This window comes from Mastomys coucha, unplaced genomic scaffold (assembly GCF_008632895.1).
Source record: "Mastomys coucha isolate ucsf_1 unplaced genomic scaffold, UCSF_Mcou_1 pScaffold22, whole genome shotgun sequence".
NCBI lineage: Eukaryota > Metazoa > Chordata > Mammalia > Rodentia > Muridae > Mastomys > Mastomys coucha.
This window is the reverse complement of record NW_022196905.1, coordinates 166,832,679-166,845,901: the sequence shown is the minus strand read 5'-3', so window position 1 is coordinate 166,845,901 and position 13,223 is coordinate 166,832,679. Positions and strand designations below refer to the sequence as shown.

General features: G+C 47.3%; 1 long non-coding RNA gene across 1 annotated transcript in view; it reads left to right on the top strand.

Moving 5' to 3' along the window:
• The first annotated feature begins 12,307 nt into the window (after positions 1-12,307).
• Positions 12,308-13,223, top strand: part of LOC116071247 — a 93,149-nt gene continuing 92,233 nt past the window's right edge. The window contains exon 1 of the long non-coding RNA XR_004110786.1: positions 12,308-12,378. This is a non-coding gene — a long non-coding RNA (uncharacterized LOC116071247). The remainder of the gene's footprint in view (positions 12,379-13,223) is intronic.

The window sequence follows — 13,223 nt, the reverse complement described above, 5'->3', positions numbered from 1 at the left end:
TCTGCCTCTGCCTCTCTGCCTCTCTGCCTCTCTGCCTCTCTGCCTCTCTGCCTCTCTGCCTCTGCCTCAGCCTCAGAGCTGGGATAAAGGTCTGCGCTACCACTGCCCAGCATCAGTTCTAGTCACATTTGAAAACTTCAACCTTAAACTGAGAGGCTTGCTTCCTTACACCCACGAGAGCTGTGGCTCTCAGCTTCACTGAGCGCCCCCTATCCACCCTTTGCAACCCCCTTTGGGGTAGCATATCAGATACCCTGCATATCTGATGTTTACATTAGGATTCATAAGAGTAGCAAAATTGCAGTTAGGAAGTACAACAAGATAATTTCTATGGTTGGCAGGGGGTGTCACTGCAACACGAGGAACTGCATTAAAGGGTTGCAGCATTAGAGAGGCTGAGAACGTCTAAGTTAGAAAGAGCTAGAGGGCAGGAAGGAGATGAACAGGTGGATGTTTCCACACCTGACCAGTGTCAGTATGGGAAAGGTTCCCAGGCTTCTTGGAAAGAGTACTCAAGCCTCTCTTTGGCTCCCTCTAGGTCTGTCTGTCTGTCTGTCTGCATGTGCCTGCTTGCTTGCTTGCTAACTATGGTTTTGATATGGTGTGTTGCCCACTTGTGTTCTGAGAGCTCGGTCCCTAGTGTCCCAGTGCTGAGCTGATGACACCTTTGAGGCAGAGCTGAGTGGAGGGTGACCAGGTTGGTTTCCTTCAGCCTCGTGAATGCTTTGAATCTTCAAGACTTGGGTTGTTATTAATCAAGGCCACCCCATGCATATAGCTGGTTCCCTTCCTATTTCTCCACCATATTGTGATGTAACCAGGAAGTCAGGGTGCTGGTACCATGCTATTTGGATCATTCAATGACCAGATAATAATCATAATCATACATAATTTATATATATATATAAATTAATAATAATCATAAGATAATTTTCTGTTGGGTCTGTTATCACCTAGCCTTGGGTATTTATAATAATAATACAAAAAGACTAAAACACTTCTATCAGTTGAGGCATCTAACTAAGGCTGACTCAAAGCCCTGGGCCCCTTCCCTCTGCTAATCACATATTTCTTCATGCACAACCACAGGGTACTTTGGGGGCAGCCTTGAGAACCATAGACAACTGAGATGAAGTTGCTTCTACCCCCTGTAAGCCAAGATGAAGCTGGCTACCCCAACAAGCCTTGTGTCTTTAGGAATCCCTGATCTAGCAACAGGGAGGAATATCTGTTATGGGACAAATTTATGCCACCCCTATATATTTATCTCTACTTCCAGTATCTTAGAATGTGGCCTTACAGCATATATGTTTAATTTAGATGAATGACAGTCTAAAAATGATGATGATGATGATGATGATAAAATAGATAAAATAGCTGTGTGGTGATGGTTAGTTATTGGGGGGGGTAGTTCTGCAGACAAAGGAACCCCAAAGATGTCTGGCAAGTTAAGGAGAAGCTGCGGAGAGGTATGGAATGGCTCTCACTCCAGGATCCAGAGGGAGTACCTCCATGTCCAGATAATGGTGAGATAATGCATTTCTGGTGCTTTAAGTCATTTGGCCCTTGGTACCTTATAGCCAAAGCACAAGGGACCCTAGCTCTGTGTCTCCATAAAGGAACATGTGCCAAGCAGCCCCTGCTTGACCTCAGAACCCAAGGGGGATTGTATGTCTTGCATCATGCATCTTGGCTGTGCAAATACTCTCTGGAGAGCGTCTTTCCCTGATAGACTCCAGTGAGTTCCACAGTTCTGTCACTCTCGGGGGAGGGAGGTCCGTGTTTGCCTTTTTCAGGCATTTGAAAGCTCTACTGTGGCTTCCTGGGAGAGCCCCACCCCCATTCCTTTCGGGACAGGGCAAACTCTCACCGTGAAGCCAATATTCTTAAGTCTAGCAACCTTAGTCTTAGCCCCTTGCCACTCTCTCAAGCTGTGGGTGTCTGTGTGACAGTGACAAGCCAGCTCTGGCCCCTCTGGCCCTGTGTGACTTGGTTTGTGATTCTTAGCAGACCGCGTGTAAGATTTCAAGTGGGGTTTGTCTTTCTTGTCCTACCTGGAGTCCTGATGATAATTTGGGGTAACAAGAGGGTTCCCCTTTCAATATCTAGTTCCCTCATTTGAGTAGACCTTCTGTTTCACCCAAAATCTCCCAAGTGGACTCTCATGGGGAGCTGCTGCTTTGGATGTCAAAGGTGAGAGAGCAGAGGGCAACTTTGGCTCCCCTTTTCGAGATGTGGGTTCCCGAGATGCTCAGCAGCTCACCTGGTGAGGTCCTGGGCAACCCCTGAGGGGCAGGAGCCTGGAGCTCAGCCTCAAAGCCTTGCCTGGTTCCAAAAAAGTGAATGACTTCCAGGCAGGATCATAGATCCCTCCCGCTTATGGTTCTGGTTTATCCACTCTTACCCCCTTTTAAAGAAAAACTTTCCTATATGCCTCTCCACAGGACCAAAAACTACTCTGCTAAAGGCTCATGGGGTGGCTCAGCGAGTAAAGGCATCTGTTGCCTAGCCTGACCAACTGAGTTTTAGCCTCAGGACCCATCTGATAGAAAGAAAGATTTGCACAATTTGCACAAATTGTCTTCTGATTTCCACGTGTGTGCTGTGGTACCTGCAGGAATGGATGTAAAAAAAAAAAAAAAACTTTTTAATTTCAGAGTTAATGACTTATGGATATATGGATACAGGTTGATTCCTCACAGATATTTTGTGGCAGTGACGCAAAGATGACTAACACCCCTCCCCCAACACACACACCCCATGTCATCCCCCTCCTACCCCATCACCAACCAGTTCCTGTCTCTAATAATTGACTGGGCCTCAGGTAGGCTGTCTTAAGATCCAGGTCATCATGGAGACCGCTGAGACAACTTCCTGTGGTGGTAGAACTGGCTGTTGTTTGTGTACCGGGAGCTGAGGTGGCTTTGCCCATGAATCTGCTTCCCATTTTGTATCTGGTAGCTCCTCACGAAAAGCAGCCAATGGGCCGATGGAGAATGTATTTTGCTTGGCTTTCTCATTTGGTTTCTTAGAGAGCTTGGAGTCACCGGCACTTGTGGTGTTTTAAGCAAGAATCACCCTTTCTCCCTACTGAGGGGTCTCCAGGACCCTGTTTCTTGCCTGGTCCTCAGATCCTAGACGGGGCAGGCTTGATTTTCTCCTTTGGGACTATCTTCCCAACAGCTATTCAGATGAGCACAATTCTTCATTTCAGGCTATTTCAAGGGGAGCCCGGAGGCCTGCAGTGGAATGCCCTGGGGTCATGCGCCCCCTTAGACCAATTTTGGGCCAATTAAAAGCCAGCCCCAGGCAAAAGGCAGCTAAGGGGTGGCCTGAGCAGATTTGGCGAGTGGAGCTACTTAGCATAACAGGTTGGAGCTTGTACAGATTAACAGCTTTGTACTGACCCCTCTGGCTCAAGGGTTTGCCTTGGGGCCATCCTTGGCGCTCCAGAGCTCCTCCATCCCTACTTAGGCCAGCCATCTGGGTGCTATAGTGATAACTTTTTCAGTGTAAATTGCCCTGATGCAAGAGAAGTATCAGGAAGCTCCTGGGTGCTGCTGGAAGGTGGACAGTCTAGAAAAAGAGAGGGAACCAGTTCAGCTTTATTTTTTTTTCTTTTTTTAAATTGAGCTTGTATTTGACGATCTGTAGTGATTTCTCATCTGCATGGATGACTTGGATTTCTATGAGTAGGGATTTATTTATTTATTTATTTTTAAAGCTTGCTTGTGGATTCGTCTTAGTTTCTTCAGTGGGTAAGAGCAGTGACTGCTCTTCCGAAGGTCCTGAGTTCAAATCCCAGCAACCACATGGTGACTCACAATCACCCATAATGAGATCTGATGCCCTCTTCTGGCACATCTGAAGACAGCTACAGTGTACTTATGTATAATAATAAATAAATAAATAAATAAAAAACCTCCAACAAGGGCGTGTTGAGAGGCTGTGCTGCCTCCCACAGCACAGTCAGTTCACCCCAACAGGGCTGTCAAGACAGTGAGTGGGAGCTTGAAGCAGCAGGTTGTAGCACACCCATGAGCAGGGACAGACATGAGTGGATGCTGGGAGCTTGAAGCAGCAGGTCGTAGCACACCCATGAGCAGGGACAGACATGAGTGGATGCTGGGAGCTTGAAGCAGCAGGTCGTAGCACACCCATGAGCAGGCGCAGACATGAACGGGTGCTGTTGCTAAGCTCATTTCTCCATCCACACCATCCAAGGCTCCAGACAGGAACGGGGCTTTCCTCATTGGTGAGCTTTCTCCACTTAATTAACCTAATCAAGATATCTCCTGGGCCTGCCCAGATCCCCAGTGTCTTAATCAGGGTTTCTATTCCTGTACAAACATCATGACCAAGAAGCAAGTTGAGGAGGAAAGGGTTTACTCAGCTTACACTTCCACATGGCTGTTCATCACCAAAGGACGTCAGAACTGGAACTCAAGCAGGTCAGGAAGCAGGAGCTGATGCAGAGGCCACGGAAGTATGTTACTTTACTGACTTGCTTCCCCTGCCTTGCTCAGCTTGCTTTCTTATAGAACCCAGGGATGGCTCCACCCACAATGGGCCCTCCCACCCTTGATCACTAATTGAGAAAATGCCTTACAGCTGGATCTCATGGAGGCATTTCCTCAAGGGAGGCTCCTTTCTCTGTCATAACTCCGGCTTGTGTCAAGTTGACACACAAAACCACCTAGTACACCCAGTGATTCTAGATTCTGCCAAAGTGACAACCATTAGATGGCTTTTCGTTATCACTAGGTATTTTTTTTTCAAAGATTTATTTACTTTTAAAGTGTTTGTATTTGTGTGTGTGTGTGTGTGTGTGTGTGTGTATTTGTGTATGTGTGTGCTGCACGATAGTCCCCCAGTCTACCACTGAGCAACACATGAGTGAATACAGATACTTTGGGTTCCTTACGCATTTGATGTTGAGTTTCTTTTTTGTTCTCTTTGTGGGTCCAGACACCTTCTACTGTTGACAGTTTTCCCCCTAAGCTCCATATTCCTATAAGGATGTGACCCATAGTTTAAGATGCTGGATTCTAGTTTAAGCCAAACATGGAGGTGCTGGAAAAACTATTCTAGCCCAGATGCTAAGAAGGGAGAAATAAAATCTATCCCCAGAAGCTTATGGTATAATCTGAAGCTCATTTTTCTCTGAAGTGCCAAATAATACAGGCAAGGATAACAAGTCCTGATTATGTCTCTAGACCTGACTGCTATTCTGTTGCCTGGATAAATAACCACACAGATTAGGGAAGGGGCTGCAGACTTCCAGAAGTCAGTGGGCAATTCCCACTAGACATGGAGGAGGGATAGGGTTACTATCACCAACAGGAAGCTCTTTTGAATTTTTTGAATTCATCTCTTTTGGAGAATCTGATGGCTCCTTACAGGGGAAGGGACAATGCCATTTGTGACATTTCTCCAGGAAATTTGTCTCCAAACAAATGTAGTAGTTGCTATTTTTTTTTTTTTTTTGATTAGGCACTCTGTGGATACATTTATTTTTGAGGTAGGTCTTGCTATGCAGCCCAGGCTAGCCTTCAGTTTTTCATCCTCCTGCCACAGTGTCCTGAGTGCTAGGGTACCTACCGGTGCACATCAGCAGTCTCGGCTACATTATTTTTTTAAGTTATATGTCCTTAATATTTTGGCATTCATCCAAAAAGAACACCTACGCATTTCCATATTTATAGATTTGTCATCGTACAGTTACCGGTGCTTGCCGACAGGACTGACACCCTGTGTTCAATCCCTGGGACCCACATGGTGGAAGGAGAGAAAGAATCTTGAAAGCTCTTCTCTGACCAGACACTGTGGATGTGTGTGCCTGTGCATGTACATACTCACATACTCTCTCGCTCGTCCTCTCTCTCTCTCTCCTCCTCTTCTCTTTCTTTCTCTCCCTCTCTCTCCCTCTCTCTTTCCTTCTCTCCCTCCTTCTCTCTCTTTCTCTCATGCTCACACTCTTAACTTTATAATATTTTAAAGATATAAAAATCGTAATTGTTGTGAAGTGTCCGGCCGCCTCTTCCCAGCATCTAGCTCCTTTGCAGACCCTGACCCCCTTCTCCAGCTCTGTTCCTGGTACGCAGCATGTATTCAGTGGATGGTTTTGTAGGATAGATGAATGAGAGATGAATGCGTGGAGGCTGTGTTTCGAAAGATATGCGTAGTTTGAAACTATGAGAGTGAGGACTAGGAGCCATCAGAGAACCTCCCTCCTACAGTGACAGAATATATTGACCTTTCCTAATAGCAGCTTTAAAATCAGACCTGATTGGAGGACAGGAAAGTGGAGGGATGATGGATTATTTTAGTTAAATTGAATGTGTTTATTTATCACCACCTACTTCCATTAGCATAGAGGCTCCTATCCCCCATATTCTAATGGCTTGACCATTTCCTGGCCAGGCCAGTCTACCTTGTGAGATTCTATCAGCGAGAAGCCAGGAAAGCCCCCAGGAGAAGGGATTTGGAGAGGAGCCTCCCAGGAGAGACAAGTCCCCAGCCTTAGCCATTAGTTAATTAGGTGCCTCGCACAACAAGCCTGAAGGGACCGTGAGAGGGATTAGGGCCTACTTGTGGTGCTCATGAATTGATTTAGTAGCGGGGCTCCTCATTTACATGCAAAACAGAAAGTTGGTAATAAATGTGTAGCTGGCTTTCTGCAGGCAGAGAGCACTGGAGGGTTCCATGGATTTCTTTGCACTTACCCTGTCTGCAAACTGCAGGAGCCTCTGGGGAGGGACAAAAATGGTACTTGTGTTCCTGGAGGAGGTGGCTCTCAAAGGAGGTGCCTCCTGAAGGCTGCACTCTGTGTCAGTAGAATGGGAAGTCTGCCAGTCTACCCCACTGCTGTAGATTGTAACAGTAACACCTCATAGTCCCTAACTATACTTCTTCCTCAAGATGCTCTGCATGCAGGCTAGCTGACATTTAGTCCTTTCAGACTCCACTGCCTTGGAAAGGTACTGAGAATCTCCTTGTTTTATGGCTGAAGAGACAAGGCAACCGTTAAATAACCTGCGAAGGTAGTTGGTAGCAACAAAGGAACAGTTGTAGGCTCCAAAGCCTGGCAACTGGCCATACAGCAAGCCCTACAACCGCCTTTGACCAAACAACAAGCCTACAACCGCCTTTGACCATACAACAAGCCTACAACCGCCTTTGACCATACAACAAGCCCTACAACTACATTTGACTTAAATGACTTTGTCTTTGGCCTAGTTCAGAGCTTAGGTGTTTTGTTTTATTTTGTTTTGTTTTTAATCTACCGCCTTCCTTTGCCTGCAGAACCCTAGTGCTCTAAACTCTGGTCTTCTAAGTGTCTAATCAGATTTTCCATCCCTTGTTCACACTAAACTGTAAAAGGAATGCTAGTTCCTTAAAAGCTAACCTCGGTAGGAAAGCACATTAGCAGAACACAGAATATTAAACTGGCCAGGTGTGACCCAACTCGGGAGGCAGAGGCAAATCTCTGTGAGTTCAAGGTTAGTCTGGTCTGCATAGTCAGTTCCAGGACAGCCAGAGCTACTTAATGAAGCCCTGTCTCAGGAAAAAAACAAATACGAAGACAAAAAGCAGAATATTGAATTGAAGGAAGAGGCAGCGTCTCAGGGAAATTCTAGTTGTCTGCGACAAGGTGAATGATGGGCAGCTTCAGAGTCATTCTGCACATCCTGTGGGGGCCAGGCCTCCGGGATACCCCAGTTGGTGGAGCCTCAACTGTCCTTGCTCCCTGCCGGAGCTGCAGCAGACATTGTGGAGCAGAGCAGCTGCTTGTCATCTTGGACACTGTGTGCAGTTTTAAAACTTTTAGTTTGATAGGAAGCTTTGCCAACTTATGGGCCCTACAGGTTGATCTTTCTACAGTCACCAGTGGACACTTGGAGGTTTGAATTACCTGTAGCTGGGATCAAAGGTGTGGTGTGGTGGGGTAGGAGGGGAGAAGAGAGAGTGGACAGCGTGGCTCAGAGCCTCATTGGATGTCGCTGCTTATGTGGCCTTTAGAGGGGGGCTTTTGGTGGAGTCCTGGGGCAGCCAGGGTCACAAATGGGGATCACAGAGGCTTCTGAGGCTCCTAGCACAGGAAAGCAAGCTCAGTGCTGTAACTCGTGTGTGGCCTTTATGGGCCATGACCAATGACTCAAGGCCCAGGCTGGCAGCCGCAAACCTTCATCCTGGGCAGGAATTCTAATTAAATGTGAACTCCTGGGTCTCACCAGCTGCTCAGCTCCAGACCCTGTCTTCTGAGGCCCCACCTGGCTAGCCATACCCTTTAATGACACCCGCAACAAATGGGGATCCCTTCCTTTTCACCACGGGGGCTGTGGAAGTCTGAGCTTACTATTGGTCCTTAGGATGTGTCGGCTTTGATCCAACTGTTAGGGTAACACTTTTGATGGTCTCTTTTCCCAGTAGGGATCTGTCTGTCCATACCATTCATGTTTGCCATCCCCTCACAACGAATCAAGTTGTTTTTAGATATCCAGGCATCTAGCAAACTCCTGTTCTCTAGCAACCCCCCGAAGTATCACAGTAGGGATAGCGGTACCCAACTGTCATATGTGGCAACCTCCAAGATCCCTACCTCTATGATGTGGATGAGGATGGAACACTTTCCACATAGGTATACCTGATGTGTGAGCAGGACGCATGTGGGCAAAGAGGAAGCCTGAGGGATGGCAAAGAGTTGTCTTGTATGTATTAAAGGAGGTGGGAGGGTTATCTGCACATTAACATTCTCTATTCCCAATCCCGAATTCACGTCGCCCCAGATAACAGCTCGCTCCACCTTCTCCATGTGCACTGTCCAGAGGGTGTTACTTACTGTCTTTATTTACTTGTTTAAATGTTTTTGCAATAGGATCTCATGTGTCTCAGGCTAGTCTTAATTAAGCTCACTACTTAGCTGAAGATAATTTTAGACTTGTTACTACTGCTGAAATTATAGGTACCAACCACCATGCCTGGTTTATGCAGTGCTACGGATCCAGCATGCTGCCAACTGAGCTATAGCCTTAGCCCATTATTAGCCTCTTCAAACAATGTCCATTTGAGTCTGGTCTCGGCAGCCCATTGACCATGTGTGTGACGTGGCTGAGCATGGTGGTGGCTGTGGTAACGGTAGTGGGGATGGGGTACTCTCATGGCCTGAAGTTCTGCCAGTGAATGTGTTATGATCATTCCACTGCTCCCCCATTCTCCCTGGGGTCTCCTGTCTTTGTCACTGCCTCCCTTCAGCTCAGCCCTGGCCTGGGTCCCCACCTGAGTCCTGTTCGGTTGCGAGGCACTCAGTGGGGTTCTGAGGCCTGGTGGGCGCGGGCTGGAGACCCAAGGGCACTGCCTCCCCTTGCTTCCCTGGGAATGGAAACTGTCTGGCTCCTGTGGGTCTGCACGGGCTTAGGCCTGGCTGCTGCTGGACTTATCCTGAGTCCAGAGGACACCCACACACCCAACCACTGGGAACACGGCTTGGCAGGAAGGAGGGCTGAGTTGGCCTTTTGTGTAAGAAAAATGCTCAGTGCAGCTGCCTGGGTTCTTGTCAGGCTGAAGAAAGAAAAAGACCTGTTGGCTGGCAATTTTCCCCAGCAATGTGCTGGGGCCCTGCTCAAGGCAGTAAGTGGGGGGCTCTTCTACCCCAGAACTGGCCAACGAGGAGAGAAAAGGCCTGGCAGGAAAGACAGGGAGAAAAGCTAAGAAGTTGCTTGCTCTGTGTGAAAAACCAAAGGTCTGCACATGCTCTTGGGAAGGTAGCCAGAAACCATGGAGGCACCAGCCGTTGGTGCCTCAGCCATGGCATCCAGTAGGGAGGAGGACAGAAGGCAGAACGGAGGGTCTCACCCCTGCAAAGAAGCAACACACAAGAGCAGCTCATCCTTTTCATGAATGCTGGCCTCCCGTCACCGTCCTAGCCCTATACTTGGGTCCATGTGACTTACTCCTAATGTACTGTCACCACCCCATCCCTTGCCATTACCCACAATGCCCTCCTCCTTCCCCTCTGCTTGTCTAGGGCCCACACATGCTTCTAGACATGACTTGAAGCCCACAGCTTCCTTGTCGGTTTCTCCCACACACTCTCGGAGCCCTTGTCACCTTGGAGTCCATCCCACACACACTGCCAGCACTTAATTTTCTGCTAATGTTACAAGAAGAGTCAGCTTGACCTGCCAACCTATTGTCAGCACTGAGGAACACAGCCTGGCTGCACACTGGGTGAGCTTAGGTCGATGGGTCAGTGATGGATCTCTGCGAGGAGGAACCCTGAGCATTGGCCACTATGCCCGCTTGGCCAGGGCCTGCTAGACGAGTGGGATCCTTGGAAGGGAAGTCTTTGACCCTGATACTTGGAATTAGAGGCCAGCTTGGTCTACAGAACAATCTCCAGGACAGCCATGACTACGCAGAGAAACCTGACTCAAAAACAAAAACAAATTACCTACTGTAGCCAGGTGTGGTGGTACACACCTTTAATCCCAGCACCGGGATCTGTGTGAGTTCAAGGCCAGCCTAAGCTACATAGTAAGTTTTAGGGCAGCCAGGGCTACCTAGAGAAATCCCTTCTCAAACACACACAATAACAACAAAAATCAAAATACAACCTAAGTCAAAATAGCAACAACAAAAACCAAAACAAAATAAAAAACAAAACAGTAACAACGACAACAACAAAAAACAAGCTAACAAACAAATTACCCGTTATATCGATAAAAGGGATAAAAACTGAAGTACCTAATTCAGGGATTCAGTTGAGTGGCTGCTTACAGAGTGAATGGCGAGCAACAGAAGTGCATCTAGACTGCTGTGTAGATGGTCCACGAGTAAGTATGAAGCCACGCCAGGAGGCCACAGCAGTGGATAGTGGTGATTTAGAGGCAGCAGAGGGAACTGGCAATATTAAGGCTAGAGGTAAAAGATTTTCGTGCCTATTAGCAGGCTAAGGCTTCTCTCTCTCTCTGGGAGCTGCTGGATTCAGAATGACAAGCAATGGGTGGTAATTCAGAGCTAACAATGGACAGACGCCATACAGGCATGTTTGACAACCAGGCTTTGCCCTAGCATTATTGGGGCACAGGGAGACCGGCACAGTCAAGCATGGCCGACCTTTTGACACCACATGACCCAACACTGTCATCTGCAATGTTTGTGTTCAAGACTCTTACAATGGAGGTTTTTTTTTTAAAAGACAAAACATTGCTCATGTTAAATAAGTTTAAGGTTTCTTTATTGGGCCATATTCATAGTCATCCATGTAGCCATAGGCTGTGGGTTGGACGGATATTAAACACAATGCACACTGGACCATCAAAATCACTCAAAGAGGGGCTGGCGAGATGGCTCAGTGGCTAAGAGCACTGACTGCTCTTCCAAAGGTCCTGAGTTCGGATCCCAGCAACCACATGGTGGCTCACAACCACCCGTAATGAGATCTGACGCCCTCTTCTGGGTCTGTCTGAAGACAGCTACAGTGTATTACACTGGAACGAGCGGGATGGAGCGAGCGGGGCCTGAGCAGATGACTCATAGCCATCTGTACAGCTACAGTGTACTCATACACATAAAATGAATAAATATGTCTTTTTTAAAAAAAAATCACTCAAAGACCTTGTTAAAGGGGCAGTCTCCAGCCAGGGTGGTGTTGACATGACAGGAATTCTATATAAGGATGGGACTGGTGGTGTCATGCCCTCAGAAGGATTTGTTTTGGGACACTGATCTTTATGCTTGTGGTTCCTGACCATGAAAAGAATAACTGCGCTGCCTTAGGCTCCCTCCATGATGAAGTCTCCCTACTCCGGCGAGTGTCCTAACGTAATCAATGTGGCTTCCCAATTGCAGACTGTAGTCTCCATCACTGTGAGTCCAAAGAAGCCTTTTCTCTCAATAACTCCATTTACCCAGGCATTTGGTACAGTCATGGAAAGCCGACCCACACGGATGCTGTAGAGGAGAGGCCTGTGCTAGGGGAAGGGAGAGGTGGGAGGGCTTTGGGTTTCTTCAGACCTGAGAGGCTGATCAGAAGATGTACAAAACAGAGCAGCTCAGTGGGGAGTTCCATGATGACCAGCCATGTCCACTCTACCTCTTAACCTTCCTGGGTTTGGCTCTTTCCTGTGACAAACATGAATAAAAAATACTTGCCCTATTCAAAAAGCAGGGACCAGAGCAGTTGATGACTTGAGAGTCAGACACCCTCAATTCCAAGCGGAAGATTGCAGCTCATCACACAGAAGAACACTTAGAACGCTGAGAGGCATTCCACAATGCAAGGGGCAGCTCACCAAAGCATTGGTTTCTATAGGAACAGGCTGACATCCAGTACAAGCCTTGGAGATGACTCCCTGGTGTCTCCTAGAACTACAGGTAGTATGAGATTATAACTCAGGCATCTTCATCCTCCTTGGCTTTCCTGGATCCATCCACCAGCCACTATTGGTCGAAAGTGACCTCCTATTATATCTAGTATAAAAGCAGGAAGATATTTCTGCCTTCCGTTGAAACTGTTCTCTCTGCCTGTTTCTTGAGTAGGGGGAGTGGCTTGTGTTTTAAGACCTATCCTTTCATCTCGGAAGTTTCACACGCCCTGTCAAAATGGTGACTCTGGTAGTGTGAATAAAAATGACCCTCATAGACCCATAGGGAGTGGCACTATTAGGAGATGTCGCCTTGTTGGAGTAGGTGTGGCTTTGTTGGAAGAAGCATAATTCAACCTTTTTCTGCTGCTTTTGGATCCAGATATAGAACTCTCAGCTCCTTCTCCAGCACCATGTCTGCCTGTATGCCACCATGCCTCTTACCAGGATGATAACAGACTAAACCCCTGAAATGGAAGCCAGCCCCAGTTAAATGTTTCCATTTATAAATGATGCTGTGGTCATGGTATGGATGTCTTCACAACAATAAAACCCTAAGACTGAAGCTGGTACCAGGAACGGTGCTTTGCTGTGATAGGCCAGACCATGCTTTTGTTTGCACGAATGTGGACTTTGGAATTTTGGATCAGAAAAGCAGTTGAATGCTTTAGGCCAGATTTAATGGGCCATCCTAGTAGAAACATGGAAGATAGTGGTGCTGAGCATGATTTGAACTGTGGAGAAAGGGGGTGTCTAGTTCAAGAGGTTTCAGAGGGGAAAAATGTTAGCATGTGGCCTAGAGACTGTTCTTCTGATATTTGGTGAAAAATGTGGCAGCTTTTTGCCCTTGTCAAA